Below are 12935 nucleotides of genomic sequence, written 5' to 3'. Positions count from 1 at the left end.
CTTGGGTGAGTCTCTGGCACAGAGCTGGCAGTGAATGAGAGGAGGTTATTACTCTCCCCTCCCTTTTGGTATCAGCGAAGGAATCATGTGGCTGGCTTGCAGAAGAATTTCTGGTCCTGGCCCTAGATTAAAAAATAAAAACCCATTATTACGTTGCCGAGCCCGGTGTGGCCTGGTCCTTTCAGACTTAGGCAACTGACTCGACTTCTCCCATCACCAGAACCCAGGATTCTGTCTTGAGTTCTGGGACTGATTTCAGTTGAAGCATCCAGAACCTTTGTGCTTTGTCTCTTTCAGTCTGGGAGTCACATTTATCTTTCATGCACTGTACTTGACTGACCTCTGTGTCTCTGGGCACAGTCACTGGAGTCCCCAGTCTCTGGGACCACATGAAATAAGCTTACTGCTTTGTTTGCCAGATTCCACATGCTAACCCTGTGGGTTTATAATCTACTTGTCCAACTTTTTAAAAAGTCATTTTAAAATTTTTATTTATTTCATTTTTTATTAAAATATTTTTTTAGTGTTTATTTTTGAGACAGAGACAGAGTGTGAGCAGGGGAGGGGCAGAGAGAGAGGGAGACACAGAATCTGAAGCAGGCTCCAGGCTCCGAGCTGTCAGCACAGAGCCTGACCTGGGGCTCCAGCCCACAAACCACAACACCATGACCTGAGTTGAAGTCAGACACTTAACCAATTGAGCTGTCCAGGTGCCCCTATTTAATTTTTTTTAGTTTACTTATTTATTTTTAGAGAGAGCATGAGCAGGAGAAGGGTAGAGAGAGAGGGGGGAGAGAGAGAATCCCAAGTAGGCTCCACTCTGTCAGCATAGAAGCCAATGCAGAGCTCGTTCTCATGAACTGTGAGATCGTGACCTGAGCTGAAATCAAGAGTCGGACACTTAACTAACTGAGCCACCCAGGTGCCCCTGTGATTTTCCACTTTTAATAATGAATACTATTACATATAACACATTCCATTTACATTTACTATGGGAAATTTCAAACACGTACAAAAGTGCAAGAGTGTAACACGTAGCCACGTCCTCATCATCCTGCTTTACCAACAATTTACTTACAGCCCATCTCGTTTCATACCATCCCCACTCTTATCTCTCCATCCCTACGTTGTTTCCAGGCAAATCCTAGAGATCCTACCATGTTATTCATAAATATTCTGTTTGCATCTTTAAATGATGAGCGACCTATAAAAATAACTGTAATACCATTACCTAAATTATGAATAATTCCTTAATATGACCAGGTATCCAGTTAGTGTTCAAATCAATCCTATTGTATCCTAATTTATTTATTTATTTTTATGGTTCTTTCAAATCAAGATCCAAATAAGGTCCATACCTCACAACTAGTTGATGTTTTTAAATCTCTCTTCATTGCTAGCTTTCTTCTTCCTGTTTTTCCCTTCTTTGCAATTTATCTGTTGTACTAACAGGGTGATTTGTTTGTGGAATTAGTTTCCTATTTTCAAGATTTTGCTCATTGTGTGCTCATGGTATCATTTACCTCATCTCTTCCACCTGTATCTACTGAATTTAGTAGCTAAATATAAAGTATCAGATTATAGGGGCGCCTGGGTGGCTCAGTCGTTTGGGCGTCCGACTTCGGCTCCGGTCACGATCTCGCGGTATGTGATTTCGAGCCCCGCGTCGGGCTCTGTGCTGACTGCTCAGAGCCTGGAGCCTGTTTCGGATTCTGTGTCTCCCTCTCTCTCTGCCCCTCCCCTGTTCATGCTCTGTCTCTCTCTGTCTCAAAAATAAATAAACGTTAAAAAAAAATAAAGTATCAGATTATATATATGTATACACACACACACACACACACACACACACACACATATTTTAAAGTAGGTTCCACACCCACTGTGGGGCTTGAACTCATGCCCCTGAGATCAAGAGTCCCATGATCTACTGACTGAGCCAGCCATGTGCCCCCAGTGTTGATATTTTAAGAAAAAAATCCATCCTAGGCAATGTTGTATACTTTTATCGAGAGGCATATAACATTGGTTAGCTGTTGTATTGTTAGTGCTTATTGTATTGGTGGGTATTGCTTCAATCTGTCCTACAAAATAGAAGCATAATTCAAGCCATATAAGTAATTTAAAATTTTCTAGTAGTTATATTTAGAAAAAGTAAAAAGAAACAGGTAATATTAATCTTAATAATATATTTAGTCTAATATGTTTCAAATATTATCATTTCAACATGAAATCAATAGAAACATTACTAATGGATTATTTTACATTCTTTTTTTAAAATGAAGTCTTTGAAATTCAGTGTGGATCTTACACTTAAAGCACATCTCAATTCGAACTTGCCACATTTCAAGTGCTCGGTAGCCACATGTGGCTACTGGCTACCCTACTGGACAGAACTACTATGGGCTGGATCCGTTCTCCACTGGAGGATGCATATTCATGATAATTCTAATTCTAGCATGCTGCCTTCATTTTTTAGCTGCCAGACAGCTGAAAAAGAAAGTTACTCTCATCAATTATTTGCTTTTCTTGAGATAGTTCACAAAAAAAGGGGCAAGATAGATCTTGATTTTTTTGTTGTTGTTATTTGCCAGTTTTCAGGTAATGGTTCCCTAGAATTCTCCAAAGATAACCGTCCAATGAAGTTTTTTAAAAAATGTAACATTACAAACTCATGGATTTAAACATATTTGATGTGTTTAAATAATTGTATTTATTCTTACTGATGCTCAAAGTGTTCCCTCTTTCGCCCATAGGAGCCTCTTCAAGTTGGCTCCTGCATATCCTAGACATGGCCCTGGTTGTCTTTGATAGGTCTCTGGTAAGATAAGATCTTCTAAGCTCCTATTGCAAATTTCCTGTCTAAGACCTAGAATCAGCCATTTCTCCTTAGAGCCCTGGTTCATTTTAGGGGGAAATGACTATAAAGGTCATAGTCTAGTGCTAGGATTTGCTCATTGCTCTAGGTTTAGCCATTGCTTTTGGTCTTTTCAATGGTCAAAGCTAGAAAATACATATAAAAAAAACATATCATTAGTTAATATAGATACTTCCAGTGCAAATTCAGGACTGCAGGAGTTTTAATCTTTTTAAGACTTCGTTGTTTTTGTTTTGTTTTGTTTTGTTTTTTTAGAGCAGTTTTAGGTTCACAGCAAAATTGAGGGCAAGGTGTAGAGATTTCCCATATACCACTTACCCCACACATGCATAGCCTCCCCCATTATCAATATCCCTGACCAGAGAGTCACTTTGTTATAGTTGATTAACCTACAGTGATATATCAAAATTGGTGTTGTACCTTCTGTGGATTTGGACAAATGTATGATGACATATATCCATTATTATAGTATCACCTGGAGCATTTTCACTGCCCTGAAAAGTCTTCTGCACTCTGTCCCCATCCCAACTTCTGGGTACCAGTGTTGTTTTTTTTTTAACCATATCCATAGTTTTGTCTTTTCCAGAACGTCATATAGTTGGAATCACACAGTATGTAACCTTGAGAATGGAGACTCCATCTGATTTTTGAACTTCTTTTCTAGACTTCTTTCCTTTCCCTACACTGTTGCCAGTTTCTGGACTAAGAAACAAGAGCCAGCTTTCTGGTATAGAGCTAATGTCTCTGTTTATTCCTGCTACTCTAATTTTACTGTGAGGATCCTGGCTTTGGAAGCATCTTGCTTTGGCTCCTGGCCATGATCTGCTGAGGTCACCTGAGAGGCCAGTGCTGTCATCACGGCCACCAGTCTGTAAGGGTCTATCCTGGGGCTCGTCCAAGCCCCAGCTCCAGGAGGCAAACTGCAGATGGTTCTTCTATTTTTAGATCCTGGGATGTTGCCCATGAATGAGCCAGTGACCTGGAAGAGCCAATTCTCCCTCCAGTCTATGTTTCTGACTCCCTCATTTCCCTTATTGTTTTACTAGAATTTCCTTCTGTCTGTGGGACTGGGATGAAATGACCCAGAGTTAACTGAGCTGCACCTTAGTGTGGGGACACACACCTTAAAATCCCAGGCACCTGCCAAGACTGTTCCTACCAAGACTGGTTTTAAGTCTAATAGATCACACTTCTTGTTACATCAGGGATCCACAATTTTTGATCATGTTTTCCTTTGAGCACACACTCCAGTTTTTGCTTATGTATTTATTCATAAGTTCTCTACCTGTACATTTGCACTAATGTATATGTTATAAAGCCTATGGGAAATTTATAGGCTGAGAAAGTTGTGAAGAATGAGAAGGTCTCGTATTCTTTTCTCATACTTCATAGATCTTCTGGCATATCCCATGGTGGAAATCACAGCTGCATGGGGAAAGTCACTACATAGTGGAATGAGGAAATGTTCTAGGGAGACTTTGTTTTGAGCTGTAATGCCAGCTATTGTTGGCATTATGAGGAATAATGGAAACGTTTTTGCTGGCCAAAGTATTTTCTCTTCCCCAATAGATAGCAATATCTTAAAACCCTCTATTAGAGAAGTGATAACCTTTGGGTTAAGCATTGCTTTCTCTCTGAAGGCTCTTAAGACACAAATCCTCACGACAGGAGTTGGCAGAAGGAGCATTTTACATCTCCAGGTCTTTGGGTTGGTGCCTAAATCCTTGTTTTCCTCAGAGTCCTGGATGCCAGACATTGTGCCTGGCACATAGGAAGAGCTCAAGAAGTATTTGTTGTGTGAGTGAATGAGTGAGGAAAGGGCACAGCAAGGAAAGACCAAAAAGGGCAAGAAAGAAAAAGGGTACTGAGAGATAGAGCACAGTTGAGTTTCCTCCTCTTCCTAATTTTGCTCCGGCTGGAGCCGTCATTCAGCACAGAGTGGTTCCTCTCAGTACAGGGCTTCTCTTTCCCCAAGATTCTGTTTATCAGGGTGGCAGGGGAGACTGGGTCCCTTCAGGTTTGAGAATGGACTCTCCACCATACAGACATCTGGAAAGAGGTCCCTCCTGCCTTTCCAATAAGCTTAGCAAAGTCTCTGTTCCATTTCTTACCACTTCAGTCTGTTCTGAGAGCATCTGTCTGTCTACAGACTCAGCGGGTATCTGTGGAACCAAAGAAGGATCTGCCCACTTTGGTATCTCGAGAACATTTCTTTTGGGTAAAAGAAGGAGGCTTCTTTCTCCAGAGAAGAGATGCATGGTGAAATGGCTTCTACTCATCTAGTTAGCCTTTTGTTTGTTTCTTTTTTAACTCCTTCCCCCCAAACCAGAAGAGGCTTTTGACAGATTGGATTAAGATGATAGAGGGGAGCCTGGGTGGCTCAGTTGGTTAAGCGTCCGACTTCAACTCAGGTCATGAGCTCACGGTCCTTGAGTTTGAGCCCCGGGTTGGACTCTGTGCTGACAGCTCTGAAGCAGGAGCCTGCTCCAGATTCTGTGTCTCCGTCTCTTTCTGCCCCTCCCTGCTCATGCTCATGCTCTGACTCTCTCTCTCAAAAATAAACATTATAAAAAATTTAAAAAATGACAGACTGAGCCAGAGTATCTTTTCCCTTTGTTCTCTAGAGTTTCGGTGCACACCTAGATTCAAAGGTGCATGTGATGTGTAAGTACAGGTATATATGAGTGCGTCTCCAGAAACAGCACAATTTTTGAACTTCGATAAATTTATAGATTTACTTGGCAAAAATGGACATATTTGCCATATCGAACTTCCACATTCAGGAAAATGATATGGTCTTCTTTAACATCTTCCAGCCATGTTGTACACTTATCATCATGTAGACCAGCTGAATTTTTATTTGTCTAATCCTAGGGATTTTATATTTTCTTTTACTGTTGTGTATTGGTTATTTTTTCTGCTGTATTTTTTATGGTAGTAAAATATACATAATGTAAAATTTACCATTTTAACAATTTTTAAGTGTACAATTCGGTGGCATGAAGTCCATTCGTAAGGCTGTGTAATCATCGCCACTGTCCATTTCCAGAAACTTTTCATCATCCCAAACAGGCACTGTGTACCCGTTAAACAGTACTTCCCCAACCCCTCCTCCCCCTCACTCCTGGTAACCTCTAGTCTACTTTCTCTCTCTCTCTGTTTGCCTATTTCAGGAACCTCCTATGAGTGGAATCGTACAGTATTTGTCGTTTTGTGACTGACTTATTTCATTTAAGCATAATGCCTTCAGGATTCATCCATGCTGTAGCATGTTGCAGGATTTCGTTCCATTTTATGGCTGAGCAATATTCCATTGTATGTATGTATCACATTTATTTAGTCGTTTGTGATATATGTTTGGGTTGTTTCTACCTTTTTTTTAAAAAAAAAAGCTTATTTATTTATTTTGAGATAAAAAGAGAACATAAGCAGGGGAGGGGCAGAGGGAGAGGGAGAGAGGGAGAATCCCAAGCAGGCTCTGCACTGTCAGTAAAGATCCCAGTGCAGGGCTCGAACCCACGGACTGTGAGATCATGACTTGAGCCAAAATCAAGAGCCAGACACTGGACCGACTGAACTACCCAGGAACATGTGATTGTTTCTACCTCTTGACTGTTGTGAATAATTCTGCAGTAAACATGGGTGTACAAGTATCTGTTCGCTCAGTTCTCTTGGATAAATACCTAGAAGTGGAATGGTTGGATCAGATGGTAATACTATATTTACTTTTTGAAGAAGTGCCAAAATGTTTTCCACAGTGGCTGCACCATTTTACATTTCCAACAGCAATGCATCAGGGCTCCAGTTCTCTACATTCCTGCCCACACACCTTGTTTTCTGGTGTTTTTATGATAGACATCCTAGTAGGTGACAAGTGACATCTCTTTGTGGTTTTGTTTGCTCTCCCCTAATGACCAGTGGTTTGGAGTACTGTATTTTTAAGTTGATTTTTGCTAGTTGACATCCTTATTTTTCCAAATAAATTGTAGAAGTATTTGTCAAGTTCCTCCAAAAATTCAGCTTACATTCTAATTGGATTGCATTGATTTTATGGATTAATTTGGGGGAAAAAAGAGCTCTCCATTTAGTTGTCTTCTTTATATCTTTTAAACAAGCTTTAAACACTAATAGTATTTTAAATTTATGCCTTTAGAAGAATGTGCATTCTTTATTAGCTTATTTCCTGATTATGTTATCGATTTTGTCACTGTTGTGAATCATGTCTTTTTTTGTTTCTATTTCTAGATAGTTATTATAGATCCACAGAAATGCTTCTGATCTTTGGAGACTGTTTTTGTATCCAGCCTCCTTGCTGAATTTTACAGTTTGGCATTCCTCATAGATGAGCATATAATTTGCAAATGATAGCAGTTTCATCACTTCCCATTGGGTTCTTACAACTTCTTTTTTTTTAATTAAAAAAATTTTCATGTTTATTTATTTTTGAGAGAGGGAGAGAGACAGAGAGGGAGGGAGACACAGAATCCGAAGCAGGCTCCAGTCTTTGAGCTGTTAGCACAGAGCCTGATGCAGCTCTCGAACTCACAAACTGTGAGATCATGACCTGAGCCAAAGTCAGACACGTAACCGACTGAGTCACTCAGGCACCCCTGAATTCTTACAACTTCTTGTTGTTGTGCTGTTATTAGTATGACAAGTCTTGGCCAGGATATCCAGAAATGGTGATAATGAACACCATGTCTAATCTAATCTTCTCTATTCAGTATGATATGTGCTGTATATTTGGGGCATAAGTCCTTTATTAAGTTAAGGGAATTCCCTTTTATTTATTCTGAGGGTTTCTATCATAAGTATATGTGGAATTCTAATAAAATTAAAAATTTTGAAATCATTTAGTGTTTTTCCTTTAGTCTAGGATATGGATCATATCCAGTGATTTCTGGTGTCAAATGATCTTTACATTACTGGGATAAACCTAATTTAATTATGACTTATTACTTTTTTATATTTTGTTGACTTTGGTTGGCTTATATTTTATTTAAGATCTGGGGGATCTGTAAGTGAACAAGAGCCATTCTCTTTATTTCTTCCTTTTTTATTAGGGTTTGGAATTAATCTAATACTAGTCTAATAGAACGAGCTGGGTAGCTTTTTCTTTTTCTCTACTTTCTGAAGCAAATTGTTCCAGATGTTTTTTGAGCTCTCATCTGTAAAACCAACTGCCTGAGGCCATGTTTCCCCCTTGTGATAGGGGTATGTGTCCCTTTTTTGTTGTTATTAATCATTTCAGTTTCTTTTCTTTTCTTTCTTTTTTTTTTTAATGTTTATTCAGATTTAAAAGACAGAGAGCAAGCAGGGGTGGGGCAGAGAGAGAGAGGGAGACACACAATCCGAAGCAGGCCCCAGGCTCTGAGCTGTCAGCACAGAGCCTGACGCGGGGCTTGAACTCACAAGCTGTGAGATCATGACCTGAGCCGAAGACACCTAACTGACTGAGCCACCCAGGCGCCCCAATCATTTCAATTTCTTTATTGGTTGCCAGTTTGTTCAAATTTCCTAATTTTTCTTGGGTCAGTTTTATATTTTATACTTTTTCTATAAATTTTAAATATTTTAATGTTTTAAATATATTTTATCTTTGCTTTTATTTTACTAGTGAATAGCTATCCGGAATGCTCTTTTATATGATTATTTTGATCTCTTTGGTGTCTATAAGTATTTTCCCTTTTTTGATTCTGAATTTTGTATATCTGCATCTTTTTTCACGTTTATTGGTTCTTGATGGAGGTTAGTACATCTTAGCAATCTTTCCAAAAGTCCAGATTCTGGCTTGGTTTTTACTTACTTTGTAGTTGCTGCTGCTTTGGTCCAGTTGTTTATTGAATTCTGCCCTTACTTTTTCTCTTTCTTCTTCTTCTTTTTTTTATATTTGTTCTATTGTTCATTCCCTAAATTCTTGAGTTAAAACCTTAGCTCCTTAGAGCACTGGGTGTCATATGTAAGTGATTAATAACTAAATTTTACTCCTGAAACCAATACTACACCATATGTTAATTAATCTTGGAAGGAAAAAAGCCTACAACCTTAGCTCATTTTTAATTGTTATTTTTTTCTGATAAATACGTTCAGAGCCATAAATTTTATTCTTCAGGCTGTTTTAGCTGTCTCTTAAATTCTGTCATGTACTTTTCCCATTATCATTCATTTCCAAGTATTTTATAATTTCCTCTATATTTTCTTATTAACCCAAGGGTTATTGAGTATCATGCCATTTACTCTCCAGATGTAAAGGCCTTAAAGGTATTAAAGTGATAGCTTATCACTTTAATCCATTGTGCTCAGATAATAATGTGTATAATGTTGATTTTTGGTACCTGTGTTGAGTCTCTCTCTCTGGTCTGCTAAATGGTAAATTGTTTAAATGTTCAGTGTGTGCTCAAAAAAAATGTGTTTTTCCCACTTGTTAGTCAGTTTTTTTAAGTTATTCTCCCTTCCCATATAATTATTATTTCAAGTGTGTGAATCATGTCATTTGAATATCCTCTGTCATCCCTTATTATTTGTCTGCTCATTTTCTTAGTTTCTTAGATGGTTGTACAAAAGTTTCTAACATAGGGGTGCCCGGGTGACTCAGTAGGTTGAGCACCCGACTTTGGCTCAGGTCATGATCTCACAGTTTGTGAGTTCGAACTGTGCACTGGGCTGGACACTGTCAGCATGGAGCCTGCTTGGGATCCTCTGTAGCTCTCTCTGCCCCTCCCCCACTGATGATCTCTGTCTTTCTCAAAAATAAATACACATTTTTTAAAAGTTTCTGAAATAATTTCTATATGTTTCTCTCTGTAGTTACACTATTGCATCTTATATCTTGAAGCTGTTCTTTAAAGGCATGTATGTTCAAAATTGTTACAGCTTTCTGATTTTGTTTTCCTTAAAAAACATCCCTCATTATGATTTATTTTTGCTTTGAATTCAGTTTTATTTGACACTCAATTCACTCTCCTGTTTTATTTGGCTCAAAATTACTGCATATCCCCTTTCCATCCTTTTATTTGTGGCTTTCCTGTCACCTTGTATTTTATGAATATTCCTTTGAGAAAACATTGCCGATTATTATTTTTCGAAAGAGAAAAACCTTCCAGTCTGTGAATCTCTGTCTTCTGACTGGTGAGTTTCATCCATTACAAATTGTATTCGTTTCCAAAGGTTGCCATTTACAAAGTACCACAAACTGGGTTTTTAAAACAACAGAAATCCGGGTGCGAGGGTGGCTCAGTCAGATAAGCCTGAACTCTTGGTTTTGGCTCAGGTCATGATCTTCTGGTTTCCTGAGTTCAAGCCCCGCACCGGGCTCTGCTCTGAGACTGTGGAGACTGCTTGGGATTCTCTGTTTCCCTCTCTCTCTCTCTGCCCCTCCCCAACTCACACTCTCACTGTCTCTCTCAAAATAAATAAATAAACTTTAAAAAAAAAAACACTTTGTAAAAAGAAATGTACTGTTTTGTGGTTCTGGTGGCCAGAGGCCTGGAATCAAGGTGTCAGGAGAGCCATGCTCCCTCTGAAAACTGCAGGAGAATCCTTTTCCATCTCTTCCTAGGCATTTCTTGGCTTGCTGCTGGATAATTCCAGTCTCTGCCTTTGTTGTCAAATGGCCTTCTCCCTGCGTCTCTGTCTTCTTGTGGCCATCTTTTTCTTAGGACACCAGTTATATTGAGTTAGGGTCCCACCCTGCTCCAGTATGACCTCATCTTAATTTGGCTGATTACGTCTGAGACAACCCTATTTCCAAATAAGGTTACATTCTGAGGTACTGGGGTTTAAAAGTCCAATGTGTCTTTGTTGTGGGGACACAATTCAATCCAGAACACAAATTATGTAGTTGATTTTATATTAGTGTTTATTTCACTCCTCTTACTTCTAATTTATACTTACTGTGTTTTACTTTTCTTTGCTTTTTTTCCCTTTCTTGTCTTTCATCAGATACAGTTTTCTTCTGCCTGTTCGAAAACTTGACTTCTATTTTTACTCATTTTGATGGTTATATTAAGCTTATTAAAAATCATATATGTGTTTATTTTTTTCTCATAGGTTCTCTATCAGTGTTTATATGTTTCTCTATAACAAAATAAGTATATGCTCACTTTGCACTTGGCTCCCTTTGCAAAGAACTATTTTTCATCCACTGCTCATTTGTTGTGTTAGTGTTGCCCAGAGTTTATTTCCGGGTGGTTATGAATACTTTTGATATTCTCTCTTTCTCTCTCAGTCTCACTCTTTTTCTCCCTCCATCTCTTTATTTTTAGCTCTATCTCCTTCTCCCTCTACTTTTCAATACAGAATTAACTTTTTTAAGTTATTTATTGATTCTCATTTCATTTTTATCTCATAGTAGTGTCATGGATTCATTTCTTTTCCAATTAGAACACATTCGCTAAGAGAGAATTTTGTTTGAAAGAGACTTTCATGTATTAGCTTATTTGGGCCTTTTATGCCCGAGATTATTTTTATGGCATATTTAAATCTTTGTTTTTGTTCAAGGTAGATCCTTGGTTTGAAGTTCATTAACACTTTGAAAAGAATACATGTCTGTCTTTTGGCCTGTGTTGTAACTATTGAACAGAAATTGGATGTCTATCAGATTCTCATTCCTTCATGAAGGACCATCTCCTTTTCTTTGGCAGCCTTTAGAGTTTTGCCTTTGTCTCCATGTTTTTAAATGTTCTTGTAATGTGTCTAGGCGTGAGTTTTCTCATGTCTTTCTGATTAGACACCCCATGAGCCCATGTAGCTTTTCCTCTTTTTTTTAATCTTGGAAAATGCTTAGCTATTTTTTTTCTTTGACACATTCCTTTTTAAAATTTCTTTCTTTCTTTTCTTCAAGACTTCCTAGTATACAGGTGATAACACCTACATTTTATTAGCTTATTTTTCTATTTATTAGCTTCTAATTCTATATATTTCTTTTTTTAAAATTATTTTTAATGTTTATTCTTGACAGAGAGAGAACCAGAGCATGAGCAGGGGAGAGGCAGAGAGAGAGAGAGGGAGACACAGAATCCAAAGCAGGCTCCAGGCTCCAAGCTGTCAGCACAGAGCCCAACGCGGGGCTTGAACCCATGGACCGCGAGATCATGACCTGAGCCGAAGTCGGCTTAACCGAATCAGCCACCCAGGCGCCCCTCTGTTATATCTTTCTTATTCCCGGTGTCATTCTGGAGAAGACATCAACCTGATCACCTTGCTCACTTGTCTATGTTCCAGTGGAATCCATTTTTATTATTTACATCATCTATTGAATGCTTTGTTTCAATGATTAAATTTTTTGTATCTGGTGTTTCTATTTGACTCTTTTTAATAACTGCTTTGTTTTGCTTCATCTTACCATTGCCTCCTCTTATTTATTATACCTATTTTGCATTATTGATCAGTTTGTGCCATTGGTTCTTATTTATCCTGTATTGATTGTGCAGTTTGTTGTCTTTCTTTTTACAGTGATGCTTCTCAGGTGGCTGGTGGATTTTGCCTGTGAGTTCATTTTCCCCTGGGATGTCAGAATCTTGGCTTGAACTGTGACAGGGGAGGAGACCAAGACCCACACCTCACTGTGAGCTGCTCCATTCTGAGTGAAGAAGGGAGCCGGACAACGAGAGGCGCACACAGCCTGGGCTTGCTCTCCCCACATTTGCCTCTAGACATAGCAATCCTGCCTGAGTTTCTAGCTGGCCTGTCCTATGGTTTTGGCACTTGAGACTACAACATCACCTCTTAGCTGAATTTCCACCCTGCCAGCTTTTGGCTGCTCCACAGAGTTTGGACTCACCCGTCCCCATAATTGCTCGAGCCAATTTACAAAAAATAAATCAGTCTCTCTCTCTCTCTCTTTCTCTATTCCATTGTATAAAATATAATGTTATACATGTATATATTTGGTTCTGTTTCCCCGGAGAACCCTGACTGATACTGTGATCTTATTTGGAAATAGAGTTTTGCAGATGTAACCAAGTTAAGACAAAGTCATTAATGTGCGCCCTAATCCAATATGCTTGTCCTTATAAAAAGAGGAAACTGCCACAGCCTGTGAAGACAGAGACACACAGAG

At 38.8% G+C, this 12935-nt stretch overlaps 1 long non-coding RNA gene across 1 annotated transcript in view; it reads left to right on the top strand.

Moving 5' to 3' along the window:
- The window catches only part of LOC122231365, a 50423-nt gene extending 37707 nt beyond the window's left edge, over positions 1-12716 (top strand). The window contains exon 2 of the long non-coding RNA XR_006208570.1: positions 12329-12716. This is a non-coding gene — a long non-coding RNA (uncharacterized LOC122231365). The remainder of the gene's footprint in view (positions 1-12328) is intronic.
- The last annotated feature ends 219 nt before the right edge of the window (positions 12717-12935 follow it).

Source organism: Panthera tigris, chromosome D1 (assembly GCF_018350195.1).
Source record: "Panthera tigris isolate Pti1 chromosome D1, P.tigris_Pti1_mat1.1, whole genome shotgun sequence".
In the NCBI taxonomy this organism is placed as follows: Eukaryota; Metazoa; Chordata; class Mammalia; order Carnivora; family Felidae; genus Panthera; species Panthera tigris.
The sequence above is the reverse complement of the archived record's forward strand: the minus strand, read 5'-3'. Positions and strand labels throughout refer to the sequence as shown.